The following is a 14,610-nucleotide window of genomic DNA, read 5'->3' as shown; positions in this document are numbered from 1 at the left end:
CTAAAATTAATTAAATTGTTTTTTCCCTCATCAATCTACACACAATACCCCATAATGACAAAGCAAAAACAGGTTTAGAATTTTTTGCAAATGTGTAAAAAAGGGCAAAAAATTCACACAATAAAATAACCAATGCACAAGAATTGGCAGGAGACATTGAGTGCATTCTGGAGCGCTGAGTTCATGCTTTCTGGAGAGATAAGCGCCATATCTTTGTCACACACCCTTCCCCTTAAAGTTGCAACATTTTATACTCAAGACACATTATCTTCACACATATTTTAGATGCTTATTACTGACAGCCGCAACTCAGTCAACTAAACCCCTATGCTTCCCAAAACGAAACCCTATGCTTCCCAAAGAGGCATAGGCCTACACACTTGTGGATTGTTTCAAATCACAGCTATTAATGATCCTCTAAGTCATGCTCCCTGGTGAAGTATTTAGAATTATTTTTATTTAGACAGGTGTAATTACATAATTTTGGCGAAACAATTTACTTTAGGGAATACTGAATTCAGCATCCACTGTGCACACTAGAGGTCGACCGACTAAGATTTTTCAACGCCGATACCGATTATTGGAGGAACAAAAAAGCCGATACCGATTAATCGGTTGATTTTTATTTATTTATTTGTAATAATGACAATTACAACAATACTGAATGAACACTTATTTTAACTTAATATAATACATCAATAACATCAATTTAGTCTCAAGTAAATAATGAAACATGTTCAATTTGGTTTAAATAATGCAAAAACAAAGTGTTGGAGAAGAAAGTAAAAGTGCAATATGTGCCATGTAAGAAAGCTAACGTTTAAGTTCCTTGCTCAGAACATGAGAACATATGAAAGCTGGTGGTTCCTTTTAACATGAGTCTCAATATTCCCGGTAAGAAGTTTAGGTTGTAGTTATTATAGAAATTATAGGACTATTTTCTCTATACCATTTGTATTTCATTAACCTTTGACTATTGGATGTTCTTAAGCCACTTTAGTATTGCCAGTGTAACAGTATAGCTTCCGTCCCTCTCCTCGCTCCTCCCTGGCTCGAACCAGGAACACAACGACAACAGCCACCCTCGAAGCAGCGTTACCCATGCAGAGCAAGGGAAACAACCACTCCAAGCTCAGAGCGAGTGACGTTTGAAACGCTATTAGCGCACGCTAACTAGCTAGGCCATTTCACTTCGGTGACACCAGCCTCATCTCGGAGTGATAGGCTTGAAGTCAAAAACAGCGCAATGCTTGATGCACATGAAGAGCTGCTGGCAAAACGCACGAAAGTGCTGTTGAATGAATGTTTAGCCGCCTGCTTCTGCTACCACGCTCAGTCAGATACTTAGATACTGTATGCTCAGTCAGATTATATGCAACGCAGGACACGCTAGATAATATCTAGTAATATCATCAACCATGTGTAGTTAACTAGTGATTATGATTGATTGTTTTTTATAAGTTTAATGCTAGCTAGCAACTTACCTTGGCTTACTGCATTCGCGTAACAAGCAGTCTCCTGTGGAGTGCACAAGGACTAGTAAACTGTAAGGTTGCAAGATTGGATCCCCGAGCTGACAAGGTGAAAATCTGTCGTTCTACCCCTGAACGAGGCAGTTAACCCACCGTTCCTAGGCCGTCATTGAAAATCAGAATGTTCTTAACTGACTTGCCTAGTTAAATAAAGGTGTAATTTCTATTTTATATATAAAGGAAGGCAGTCTCCATATTTTACCCATAGAAACGCATTGGGCTTAATTAGGATAGATTTCGGCAAGAGTGAGCCCTCCAGCTTCGCCTCTTCATCTGCAGAAACTATGTCACAGGAGAAAGCATCCGAGCGAGCAAAAACAGCACCCTGCAAAAATTAAATTGGGAAGTACCAGTGACTCACTCAATAAGGAAGTGGTCAGATGACGCGGATGCTACGCTACAGGACTGTTTTGCTAGCACAGACTGGAATATGTTCCGGTATTCATCAAATGGCATTTGATGAACCACCTCAGTCATCGGCTTCATCAATAAGTGCATCGACGACATCGTCCCCAGTGACTGTATGTACATATCCCAACCAGAAGCAATGGATTACAGGCTACATCTGCATCGAGCTAAAGGCTAGAGCTGCCGCTTTCAAGGAGCGAGACATTAATCCAGACACTTATAAGAAATCCCACTATGCCCTCAGACGAACCATCAAACAAGCAAAGAGTCAATACAGGATTAAGATTGAATCCTACTACACCGGCTCTGGCGCTCGTCGGATGGGGTAGGGCTTAAACTATTACGGACTACAAAGCAAAACCCAGCCGCGAGTTGCCGAGTGACGGGAGCCTACCAGGCGAGCTAAATGCCATCTATGCTCGCTTCGAGGCAAGCAACACTGGCACATGCATGAGAGCACCAGCTGTTCTGGATGACCATGTGATAACATTTTCGAGTAGCCAATGTGAGCAAGACCAACATTCACAAAGCCGCAGGGCCAGACGGATTACCAAGACGTGTACTCAAAGCATGTGCGACCAACTGGCAAGTATCTTCACTGATATTTTCAACCTGTCCCTGACCGAGTCTGTAATACCTACATGTTTCAAGCAGACCATGATAGTCCCTGTGCCCAAGGAAGTGAAGGTAACCTGCCTAAATGATTACCCCCCCCTAGCACTCACGTCGGTAGCGATGAAGTGCTTTGAAAGGCTGGTCATGGCTCACAACAGCATGGTGGTAAGGGTAGGCAACAACACGTCGGCTACACTGATCCTCAATACTGGGGCCACTCAGGGGTGTGTGCTTAGTCCCCTCTTGTACTCCCTGTTCTCCCACGACTGCGTGGCTAAACACGAAACATGCCCTGTATTGGTACTTTGTGTTTCATTTTATTAGTTTTTACTTTAGTTTATTTGGTAAATATTCTCTTAACTTTCTTGAACTGCACTGTTGGTTAAGGGCTTGTAAGTAAGCATTCCACGGTAAGGTCCACACATTCAGCGCAGGTGACAAATAAAGTTTGATTTGTATGCCAAGGAGCTGATGCTGTCTGGCCAGAAATAGTATGACATTCAATACAAGACAAGAGGGACGCTATTTCGCTCGCTCTGAAGCTTTAACTGAGATTGACGCGTCTGTCTGTCGGCGCGCTTCTCGGTCAAATAAATTATCAATATTTTATTTGAAAGGGCAAGAAGCTGGTGTGGTAGGACGGACCTGGCCCATCCATAACGCCGAACCTGCATCATGCAAAGGCAATGTATTATGAGTGCCACTGACGTGAAGTATATGTGACAAATAAATAGCTAGCTTTACATTTACCAACATAATAGGCACTTACATTGTAAGTGTGGAAACAATTTCACAGCGTAGAGTTCTCGGTGTTTCTTACCGAAACACGTGTGGGATGTGATTCGAATACAGTCCCAATGCTCTACAACCTGAAAATATAACGCTTCCCTTTTTACTACCCACAGGCATGTTTTAGACTATGGCGTACATCAAGTAATACTTTCTATAAAATGTAGATACCCTTATCGTAGACTGAATTTGAAACGAGAAGCCGAGTATTCCTGTAGTAATTCTTCAATGTTTTCAAAGCATGAACGCATATTGTTACACTGCAATATGTCCGATAGACCGGATATAAGGGAATTGTTTGTTCCGTGGGATTATAGTTCCCTGAGATAATTACAGTACTTCTCTCAATATAGTTACCCCTCTCAGTCTCTATTCTATTGCAAATAAATGAATCAACAAAATATTGAAAAATGTATTTTAAATGATTGGTATAGTACAAAATATGGCCTTGTGTGTCAATTGGGAATACATGAATGAATTAATGAATCCCCCCACCCCATATTTTCTTGTGTAGCTAAATCAAAAGACTGTATTGCAGTGTTTCTCAAATGCAAGTGRATTAATAAAGTGTTTAAAAAAACATAAATAAGACATTTAAAAGCGCAAATGGAATCTGAAAAATTGAATCTGAAAATAAGCAATCACATAGCCTTCTTTGGTGAAATTGAAGTATTCTGACAAGTAATTTTACAGAAAATGCATGATAAACTATTAGAGTGTTCATTCATATTTTATTTTAAAACAATACCAAACAGCTCTTCTGCAGTTGGTTTTAAATATGGCCATAAAAAATCAATCAATTAGGTTTGCAGATATAAAKATTTGCCAGCATTGCAAGAACTTGCACAGATATCTGCCATTTTGAACTGGCTGCCTCTGATTGTCCTTCAGATGTTCACACTCTGGAACCTGTGAAAATCAAGCACACAATCAAACAACACTTCATTTGACAGCAAACACCTTACTATTACTGTCTGTCACAATAACAACAATGATAGACACATGTGGAAAATATGACAGATAGAATATCAAAATACTTGCCTTTGCAGAATATGCTAATCTACATTGTATCATCCTCAATTTCTCCGTAACGTTCCCCCTCAATTCCTCCATAACATCTTTTTCATCGCTCGGGCAAGGAGACCATTTCAGGAATTTGAAAATGCACTCAGGCTGGATTCGCTGCAGAGTGAAATGAAATGTATAATATGGTGCTGTTATCATTGAACAAACAACATGTTTTAGTGTAAATCAAGTCAAATAGAATGTATTAAGTGCTTACCTTGTTATTTTGCATCGGTTTCCAACTACAGTGAGTTGCCCACATTGCCTGTGAAAGAGAGCACTTAGGTGTTTCAAACCTCAGGGTGCATGCAGAGTGCAGACCATATACAGTATCAACAAGATAATGAAGAAAATCGAATAAATATTATTTTAGAAATCTGACTTACATCCATGCCATATTTTGGGCTGATATCATTCCATGCCACATCCTGCATCTTTAAGAGACAMCCCTTATTCCTTGCTGAAATGCTCTGAACAAGGTGTACCGCAAAAGCCAATGTGACACAACCTGCAAAGAAGGAAATCAATACACAGACCAATATCTAAAACTGGATCAGTTACCAATCAATTGTCAAATCAGATCAGTCACCAATCAATTGTAAAATTGAATCAAGTTACCAATCAAATGTGCCTTGCTCATCTTTGTGTTAATTTGAGACCTTTGAACCTTTCGGTGATCAGGCTTCTTTTATACTCTCTAAGATACTTGACCCGTATCCCTTAATGTCAAATCACAAAAAAGGGAATTATACATTAACAAAATAAACTCTGACTCACAGTATGAATCACAGTTGCTTATACTGTAAACTAATCGTAACTTCATCTAACATAGTAGACTACATGTCATCTGTCTATCGCCTCCTTTGAATTCCATGCTGTCACAGTTACCAGCCCTTTCAAGCTTAACATCCTTATCATTTATCGCCCTCCAGGTTCCCTTGGAGAGTTCATCAATGAGCTTGACGCCCTGATAAGTTCCTTTCCTGAGGATGGCTCACCTCTCACAGTTCTGGGTGACTTTAACCTCCCCACGTCTACCTTTGACTCATTCCTCTCTGCCTCCTTCTTTCCACTCCTCTCCTCTTTTGACCTCACCCTCTCACTCCCCCCTACTCACAAGGCAGGCAATACGCTTGACCTCATCTTTACTAGATGCTGTTCTTCCACTAATCTCATTGCAACTCCCCTCCAAGTCTCCGACCACTACCTGTATCCTTTCCCTCTCGCTCTCATAACACTTCCCACATGCCCCTACTCGGATGGTATCGCGCCGTCCCAAACTTCGCTCTCTCTCCCCGCTACTCCCTCCTCTTCCATCCTATCATCTCTTCCCTCTGCTCAAACCTTCTCCAACCTATCTCCTGATTCTGCTTCCTCAACCCTCCTCTCCTCTCTTTCTGCATCCTTTGACTCTCTATGTCCCTATCCCTCGAGCCGGCTCGGTCCTCCCTCCTGCTCCGTGGCTCGACGACTCATTGCGAGCTCACAGAACAGGGCTCCGGCAGCTGAGCGGAAAATGGAGGAAAACTCGCCTCCCTGCGGACCTGGCATCCTTTCACTCCCTCCTCTCTACACATTCCTCTTCTGTCTCTGCTGCTAAAGCCAATTTCTACCACTCTAATTCCAAGCATCTGCCTCTACCCTAGGAAGCTCTTTGCCACCTTCTCCTCCCTCCTGAATCTCCTCCCCCTCCTCCCCCCTCACCTCTCCTGCTGATGACTTCGTCAACCATTTTTGAAAAGAAGGTCGACGACATCCGATCCTCGTTTGCTAAGTCAAACGACACCGCTGGTTGCTCATCACTGCGCATCACGCCTCTACGCGTGCTTTGACCTCTTTCTCCCCTCTCTCTCCAGATGAAATCTCGCGTCTTGTGACGGCCGGCGCGCCCAACCAACCTGCCGCTTGACCCTATCCCCTCCTCTCTTCTCCAGACCATTTCCGGAGACCTTCTCCCTTAACCTCACCTCGCTCATCAACTCATCCTTGACCGCTGGCTACGTCCTTCCGTCTTCAAGAGTGCGGAGTTGCACCCCTTCTGAAAAAAACTACACTCGATCCCTCCGATGTCAACAACTACAGAGCCATATCCTTCTTTCTTTTCTCTCCAAAACTCTTGAACGTGCCGTCCTTGGCCAGCTCTCCTGCTATCTCTCTCAGAATGACCTTCTTGATCAAATCAGTCAGGTTTCAAGACTAGTCATTCAACTGGAGACTGCTCTTCTCTGTGTCACGGAGGCGCTCGCACTGCTAAAGCTAACTCTCTCTCCTCTGCTCTCATCCTTCTAGACCTATCGGCTGCCTTTGGATACTGTGAACATCATATCCTCCTCTCCACCCTCTCCCGAGCTGGGCATCTCCGGCGGGCCCACCGCTTGGATTGCGTCTACCTAGCGAAGGTGCGTCTACCCAGGTGGCGTGGCGAGAATCTGTCTCCGCACCACGTGCTCTCACCACTTGTGTCCCCCAGGGCTCTGTTCTAGGCCCTCTCCTATTCTCGCTATACACAAGTCACTTGGCTCTGTCATATCCTCACATGGTCTCTCCTATCATTGCTATGCAGACGACCACACATTAATCTTCTCCTTTCCCCCGTCTGATAACCAGGTGGTGAATCGCATCTCTGCATGTCTGGCAGACATATCAGTGTGGATGACGATCACCACCTCAAGCTGAACCTCGGCAAGACGGCGTGCTCTTCCTCCCGGGGAAGGACTGCCCGTTCCATGATCTCGCCATCACGGTTGACAACTCCATTGTGTCCTCCTCCCAGAGTGCTAAAACCTTGGCGTGATCCTGGACAACACCCTGTCGTCTCAACTAACATCAAGGCGGTGACCCGTTCCTGTAGGTTCATGCTCTACAACATTCGCAGAGTACGACCCTGCCTCACGCAGGAAGCGGCGCAGGTCCTAATCCAGGCACTTGTCATCTCCCGTCTGGATTACTGCAACTCGCTGTTGGCTGGGCTCCCTGCCTGTGCCATTAAACCCCTACAACTCATCCAGAACGCCGCAGCCCGTCTGGTGTTCAACTTTCCCAAGTTCTCTCACGTCACCCCGCTCCTCCGCTCTCTCCACTGGCTTCCAGTTGAAGCTCGCATCCGCTACAAGACCATGGTGCTTGCCTACGGAGCTGTGAGGGGAACGGCACATCCGTACCTTCAGGCTCTGATCAGGCCCTACACCCAAACAAGGGCACTGCGTTCATCCACCTCTGGCCTGCTCGCTCCCTCCTACCTCTGAGGAAGTACAGTTCCCGCTCAGCCCAGTCAAAACTGTTCGCTGCTCTGGCACCCCAATGGTGGAACAAACTCCCTCACGACGCCAGGTCAGCGGAGTCAATCACCACCTTCCGGAGACACCTGAAACGCACCTCTTAAGGAATACCTAGGATAGGATAAAGTAATCCTTCTAACCCCCCCCCCCCCTTAAAAGAGTTAGATGCACTATTGTAAAGTGGTTGTTCCACTGGATATCATAAGGTGAATGCACCAATTTGTAAGTCGCTCTGGATAAGAGCGTCTGCTAAATGACTTAAATGTAAATGTAATGTAAATGTACATCAAACAAAGAAGAAATCTCTTAGCCCATTCACCCCATTTCATGGAATCTCAGAGTAACCCAATGACCTACTCATTTTATTTAAAGTCTGCACTGTCCACATTGATGATTCAAGTGTAGAGTGCTCTGTGGCCAAGTGTTACAGCTCTGACTGAAATCAGACCGAAGCATTATCATACAAACTGATCAAATCTAATAGATTATTTCACTTTTCAAAAAAATGCAGTGCTTACACTGTGCTCATTAATGACATTTGAGGTTTTCCTTCTTATTAATAAGTTTAGCCAAATCACTTTATCTCAATGAAGAGATCTGTCTGGTGTATCTGGCCATATTCTGCACTGGGCAGACTAACACATGAAGCCTGAAGCACCCCTAACATCTCTTTGACCAGCATACAGTCCTCTCTCATCTAGCCGCCCCTGGAGAGAGAGCTACTCTTCGGCTCACCTGACATCTAGRTGCCCCAGGTAAATCCCTTGGTATCTAGAGCACACTATACTTCATGGCTCCGTTAGAAAAAGGGTTCTACGTGGAACCAACAAAGGTTCTTCAAAGGGTTCTCCTKTGAGGACAGCTGACGAACCCTTTTAATTTCTAGATAGCACATTTTTTCTTAATGTGCTACCTCTCAGATAGAGTTCAGTGTGTCAAATCGGAGGTCCTGATGTCCGGACCTCTGGCAGTCTCTATGGGTGTGCCACAGGGTTCAATTCTCAGACCGACTCTTTTCTCTGTATATATCAATGATGTCGCTCTTGCTGCAGGTGATTCTTTGATCCACCTCTACGCATTCTGTATACATCTGGCCTTTCTTCGGACACTGTTAAAAAACCTCCAAATCGAGCTTCAACGCCATACAATACTCATTCCGTGGCCCCCAACTGCTCTTAAACGCTAGTAAAACTAAATGCATGCTCTTCAACCGATCGCTGCCCGCACCCGCCCGCCCGACTAGCATCACTACTCTGGACGGTTCTGACTTAGAATATATGGACAACTATAAATACCTAGGTGTCTGGCTAGACTGTAAACTCTCCTTCCAGACTCAAATTAAGCATCTACAATCCAAAATGAAATCTAGAACCGGCTTCCTATTTCGCAACAAAGCCTCCTTCACTCATGCTGCCAAACATACCCTTGTAAAACTGACTATCCTACCGATCCTTGACTTCGGTGATGTCATTTACCAAATAGCCTCCAACACTCTACTCAGCAAATTGGATGCAGTCTATCACAGTGCCATCCGTTTTGCCACCAAAGCCCCATATACTACCCACCACTGCGACCTGTATGCTCTCGTTGGCTGGTCCTCGCTACATATTCGTCGTCAAACCCACTGGCTCCAGGTCATCTATAAGTCTTTGCTAGCTAAAGCTCCGCCTTATCACAGCTCACTGGTCACCATAGCAACACCCACCCATAGCACGCGCTCCAGCAGGTATATTTCACTGGTCATCCCCAAAGCCAACACCTCCTTTGGCCACCTTTCATTCCAGTTCTCTGCTGCCAATGACTGGAACGAATTGCGAAAATCACTGAAGTTGGAGACTTATTGTCACATGGAATGACGCTGGAGAGACGAAGCAGGTACGGGGAAGTAAAACATTTAATAAATGACGAACATGGAATGAGACAGGAACAGCGTCAGCAAACAGGTAACACAAACAAAAGACAATCAATGCAGAAGCGGGGAACAGAGCTGGGGAACTGACAAATATAGGGGAGGTAATAACAGGTGATGAGGGAGTCCAGGTGAGTCCAATATCGCTGATGCGCGTGACGAGGGAAGGCAGGTGAGCGTAATGGATGATAGGAGTGCGTGATGCAGGGCACCCTGGCGCCCCCAAGCTTATATCTCCCTCACTAACTTTAAGCGTCAGCTGTCAGAGCAGCTTACCGATCGCTACAGCTGTACACAGCCCATCTGTAAATAGCCCATCCAACCAACTACCTACCTCATCCCCATATTTGTTTAGTTTTTCTGCTCTTTTGCACACCAGTATTTCTACTTGCACATCCTCATCTGCACATATATCACTCCAGTGTAAATTGCTAAATTGTAATTACTTCGCCACTATTGGCCTATTTATTGCATTATCACTTTACTTAATTTGCACACACTGTATACAGATTTTTCTATTGTGACTGTACGTTTGTTTATCCCATGTGTAACTCTGTGTTGTTGTTTTTGTCGCACTGCTTTGCTTTATTTTGGCCAGGTCACAGTTGTAAATGAGAACTTGTTCTCAACTGGCAAACCTGGTTAAATAAAGGTGAAATATATATATTTTTTTAAAGAGCAAAAACCAAGGCATGAGGTCGAAGGAATTATCCGTAGAGCTCCGAGACAGGATTGTGTCGAGGCACAGATCTGGGGAATGGTACCAAAACATATCTGCAGCATTGGAGGTGCCAAAGAACACAGTGGCCTCCATCATTCTTAGAGCTGGCCGCCCGGCCTAACTTACCAGTCGGGGGAGAAGGGCCTTGGTCAGGGAAGTGACCAAAAACCCGATGGTCACTCTGACAGAGCTCCAGAGTTCCTCTGTGGAGATGGGAAAACCTTCCAGAAGGACAACCATCCCTGCAACACTCCACCAATCAGGCCATTATGGTAGTGGCCAGACAGAAGCCACTCCTCAGTAAAAGGCACATGACAGTCCACTTGGGAGTTTGCCAAAAGGCTCCTAAAGGACTCTCAGACCATGAGAAACAAGACTCTCTGGTCTGATGAAACGAAGATTAAACTCTTTGGCCGAGTGCTAAGTGTCACCTCTGGAGGAAACCAGGCACCGCTCATCACCTGGCTAATACCATCCCTACGGTTAAGCATGGCAGCATCATGCTGTGGAAATGTTTTTCAGCGGCAGGGACTGGGAGACTAGTCAAGATTGAGGGAAAGATGACCGGAGTAAAGTACAGAGAGATCCTCGATGAAAACCTGCTCCAGAGCGCTCAGGACCTCAGACTGGGGCAACGGTTCACCTTCCAACTGGACAACGACCCTAAGCATACAGCCAAGACAACGCAGGAGTGGCTTCAGGACAAGTCTCTGAATGTCCTTGAGTGGCCCAGCCAGAGCCCAGACTTGAACCCGATCGAACATCTCTGGAGAGACCTGAAAATAGCTGTGCAACGACGCTCCCCATCCAACCTGACAGAGATTGAGAGGATCTGCAGAGAAGAATGCGTGAAACTCCCCAAATACAGGTGTGCCAAGCTTGTAGCGTCATGGCCAAGAAAAGTCGAGGCTGTAATCCCTGCCAAAGTACTGAGTAAAGGGTCTGAATACTTATGTAAATGTGATATTTCAGTTCATTATTTTTTTATACATTTGCAAAAAAAAAAAAATCTGTTTGTGCTTTGTCATTATGGGGTATTGTGTGTAGATTGATTTGTATTTATTTATTGTTATTTAACATTTATTTAACTAGGGAAGTCAAAGAGAGATTGATATGGGAAATAAACAATTTAATCAATTTTAGAATAAGGCTGTAACATAACAAAATGTGGAAAAAGTGAAGGGGTCTGAATACTTTCCGAATACACTGTATGGCTCTGAGGTACAGTGCATTCAGAAAGTATTCAAACCTTTTGACTTTTTCCACATTTTGTTGTGTTACAGCCTGAATTTAAAATGGATTAAATTGAGACTTCGTGTCACTGGCCTACACACAATACCCCATAATGTCAAAGTGGAATTATGTTTTTAGAAATGTTTAGAAATGAATTAAAAATGAAAAGCTAAAATGTCTTAAGTAAATAAGTATTCAACCCCTTTGCTACGGCAAGCCTAAAGTTAGGGAGTAAAAATGTGCTTAGCAAGTCACTTAATAAGTTGCATGGACAATAAGTGTTTAACATGATTTTTGAATGACTACCTCATCTCTGTACCATGCACATACAAATGATCTGTAAGGTCCCTCAGGCGAGCAGTGAATTTCAAACACAGATTCAGCCACAAAGACCAGGGAGGTTTTCCAATGCCTCACAAAGAAGGGCACCTATTGGTAAATAAAATAATTTTTATAAAAAAGCAGACATTGAATATCCCTTTGAGCATGGTGAAGTTATTAATTACACTTTGGATGGTGTATCAAAACACCCAGTCACTACAAAGATGCGGGCTTCTTTTACTAACTCAGTTGCCTGAGAGGAAGGAAACCGCTCAGGAATTTCACCATGAGGCCAATGTTGACTAAAACAGTTACAGAGTTTAATGGCTGTGATAGTAGAAAACTGAGGCTGGATCAACAATGGTGTAGTTACTCCACAATACTAACCTAAATGACAGAGTGAAAAGAAGCAAGCCTGTACAGAATAAAAAGATTCCAAAACATGCATCCTGTTTGCAATAAGGCACTAAAGTAAAACTGCAAAAATGTGGCAAAGAAATTATCTTTATGTCCTGAATACAAAAAGTTATGTTTGGGACAAATCCAACACAACACATCACTGAGTATCAACTCTTCATATTTTCAAGGGTGGTGGTTGCATCATGTTATGAGTATGCTTGTCATCGGCAAAGACTATGGAGTATTTTAGGCTAAAAAGAAATGGAATAGAGCTAAGCACAGGCAAAATCCTAGAGGAAAACCTAGTTCAGTCTGCTTTCCAACAGACAAATTAATCTTTCAGCAGGACAATAACCTAAAACACAAGGCCAAATATACCCAAGTGGCCTATTTAGATTGGACTTAATTCGGCTTGAAAATCTATGGCAAAACTTGAAAATGGTTGTCTACAGCAGCAATGATCAACAACCAACTTGACAGAGCTTAAAATATTGTGCAATACAGGTGTGCAAAGCTCTTAGATACTTACCCAGGAAGACTCACATCTGTAATCGCTGCCAAAAGGTGATTCTAACATGTATTGATTGACCCAGGGCTGTGATTACTTATGTAAATTAGATATTTCTGTATTTAATTTTCAATAAATGTGCAAACATTTCTAAAAACATGTTTTCACTTTGTCATTATGGGGTATTGTGTGTGGATGGGTGAAACAAAATATATTTAGTAAATGTTGAATTCAGGCTGTACCACATTCAATGTGGAATAAGTCAAGGGGTATGAATACTTTCTGAAGACACTGTAAATGATCTGAATGGTGATTGGTTTCCCACTGAATTTGGGGTTCAGTTGGAAACCAGCTACTTCTCGCTGCCGCCATCCTTTGCATTGGAGAACTCATTGTTCAAATACACAAAAGCAAAGAATATGTCCGACATTTATTTTCAGCAAGGTTCTCAAGCGATTAACAAATTATCTTATACATTTCCCTACTCTGAGCTCCGTAAGGTCCTAAAACATTTACAAGAGGCAGTACAATATTTTATAAACCCTAAACTCAATCACCCATTCTCATAAATCTGTTCATGTTCCTACTCTCACACTACATACCTTTGAATTGTTCATAAATGTACTGTTCATTTGTAATGTAATGTACTCTGTGGATACCAAAATGTGAACAACTTGATACTACATACCTATCAGTGGCGTGTATTGATGGATGCCAAAGTAAGCCAGGCTTCCCCCCAAAACAATATTTTTTCTTTGGTGTCTTTTTTCTTTGGTCTGTGTTTCATAATGCTCTTTTTAATTCGCAAGAGGTTGAATGTACACATGACCAAAAGTATGTGGACACCTGCTTGTTGAACATCTCATTCCAAAATCATAGGCATTAATATGGAGTTGGTCCCCCCTTTGCTGCTATAACAGCCTCCACTTCTGGGAATGCTTTCCACATAGATGTTGGAACATTGCTAATCGGACTTTGCTGCAGGGACTTGCTTCCATTCAGCCACAAGAGCATTAGTGAGGTCGGGCACTGATGTTGGCCGATTAGGCCTGGCTCGCAGTCAGCGTTACAATTCATCCCAAAGGTGTTCGATGGGGCTGAGGTCAGGGCTCTGTGCAGGCCAGTCAAGTTCTTCCACACCGATCTCGACAAACCATTTCTGTATGGACCTCGCTTTGTGCACGGGGGCATTGTCATGCTGAAACAGGAAAGGGCCTTCCCCAAACTGTTGCCACAAAGTTGGAGGCACAGAATCATCTAGAATGTCAGTGTATGCTGTAGCATTAAGATTTCCATTCACTGGAACCAAGGGGCCTAGCACGAACCATGAAAAACAGCCCCAGACCATTATTCCTCCTCCACCAAACTTTAGTTGGCAATATGCATTGGGGCAGGTAGTGTTCTGCTGGCATTTGCCAAACCCAGATTCGTCCGTCGGACTGCCAGATGGTGAAGCGTGATTATCACTCCAGAGAATGCATTTCCACTGCTCAAAAGTCCAATGGCGGCGAGCTTTACACCACTCCAGCCGACGCTTGGTATTGCACATGGTGAACTTACGCTTTTGTGCGGCTGCTCGGCCATGGAAACCCATTTCATGAAGCTCCCGACAAACAGTTCTTGTGCTTCCAGAGGCAGTTTTGAACTCGGTAGTGAGAGATGCAACCGAGGACAGACAATTTCTACGTGCTATGTGCTTCAGCACTCGGCGGTCCCGTTCTGTGAGCTTGTGTGGGCTACCACTTCGCTGCTGCGCCGTTGTTGCTCCTAGACGTTTCCACTTCACAATAACAACACTTACAGTTGACCAGGGCAGCTCTAGCAGGGCAGAT

Source organism: Salvelinus sp. IW2-2015, linkage group LG20 (assembly GCF_002910315.2).
Source record: "Salvelinus sp. IW2-2015 linkage group LG20, ASM291031v2, whole genome shotgun sequence".
Lineage (NCBI taxonomy): Eukaryota > Metazoa > Chordata > Actinopteri > Salmoniformes > Salmonidae > Salvelinus > Salvelinus sp. IW2-2015.
Note: the sequence above shows the minus strand (reverse complement) of the source record.